Source organism: Mus pahari, chromosome 14, assembly GCF_900095145.1.
Source record: "Mus pahari chromosome 14, PAHARI_EIJ_v1.1, whole genome shotgun sequence".
Lineage (NCBI taxonomy): Eukaryota > Metazoa > Chordata > Mammalia > Rodentia > Muridae > Mus > Mus pahari.
The window spans coordinates 61,248,935-61,250,696 of NC_034603.1; positions in this window are offsets into that span (position 1 = coordinate 61,248,935).

A 1,762-nucleotide genomic window follows, 5' to 3' on the forward strand; every position below is an offset into this window, starting at 1 on the left:
GGATTTCTGAGTTCGAGGCCAGCCTGGTCTTCAAAGTGGGTTCCAGGACAGCCAGGGCTATACAGAGAAACCCTGTCTTGAAAAAACAAAAACAAAACAAAAAAAAAAAAAAAAACCTGCATGGTATTGGTACAGAAACAGACAGGTTGATCAATGAAATATAATTGAAGACCCAGAAATAAAACCACACACTTATGGACACTTGATTTTTGACAAAGAAGCCAAAAATATACAATGGAAAAGAAGAAAGCATCTTCAATAAATGGTGCTGGTCTAACTGACAGTAAGTATGTAGAAAAATGAAAATAGATCTGTATTTGTCACCTTGCACAAAGCTCAAGTCCAAGTGGATTAAGGACCTCCATATAAAACCAGAGACACTGCCTTGAACTCATTGGCACAAGGGGGGTAGATTTCCTAAACAGAACTCCAATGGCTCAGGCTCTACGATCAAGAATTGATAAATGGAACCTCATGAAACTGAAAAGCTTCTGTAAGGCAAAGGACATAGTCAATAGGACAAATCAGCAACCTACTCACTGAGAAAAAAATCTTCACTAACCCCATATCTGACAGAGGGCTAATATCCAAAATATATAAAGAACTCAAGAAGCTAACCTCCAAAACACCAAACAACCCAATCAAAAAAAAAAAAATGGGGTATAGAGCTAAACAGAGAATTCACAACAGAGGAATCTCAAATGACAGAGAAGCACTTAAAGAAATGTTCCAAGTCCTTAGTCATCAGGGAAATGGAAATCAAAACAACCCTGAGATTCTACCTTACACCAATCAGAATGGCTAAGATCAAAAACCCAGGTGAAAGCACATGCTGGAAAGGATGTGGAGAAAGAACACTCTTCCATTGCTGGTGGGATTGCAGACTGGTATAACCACTCTTAAAATCAATCTGGAGATTCCTCAGAAAATTGGAAATAGATCTACCAAGTGATAGATGAACAGAAATGAACCACCCTGCTCTGAGTCCTTTTGAAGCTTCGAGCCCTGCAGCTGGGGACGCAGCTCAGTTGGTAGAGTGCCGGATTACCATGCACGAGGCACTGGTTTGGTCTTCAGCATCGTATGAACCATGAGTGATAAAGGCACACTCTCGTAATCTCAGCATTTAGAAGGTGAGGCAGGAGGATCGTGAGTTCAAGATCATCCTTGGCTACATTGCAAGTACGAGACCACCCTGGGCTGCAGGAGAGCTGGTCTCAAAAATATAACAGTAGAGGCTGGAGAGATGACACAGCACTTGAGGTGGCTCAGCATTTAAGGGGACCTGGGTTCAGGTCTTAGCACCCATATGGAAGCTCACAACCATCGGTAACTCCAGTTCCAGGAGATCAAACACCTGTCCTCTGCCGGCACTGCACACGTGCTGCAGTGACATACTTGCAGGCAAAACACCAATAAAAAAAAAAAAGGAAAACTATTTAAAATGCATAAATATCTCCAACCCTCACATTTACTTTCTCCTGACATGTTTCTCTACCTATAGGGCTCTGCTGTGCCTACTTCCCCAAGGGCCACCAAGATATTGTCACTCGTCTAACTCATCCATAAGAGAAAGGAGTGGTGCCCTCAGCTCAGGGTGTTTTCCTTGACAAGGCCCCATAGCCTTATGCATCTATCCATCATCCATCCATGCATTCAACTATTTAGAAAGAATCAGTTGAGCCGGGTGTGGTGGCGCACACCTTTAATCCCAGCACTTGGGAGGCAGAGGCAGGCAGATTTCTGAGTTGGAGGCCAGCCT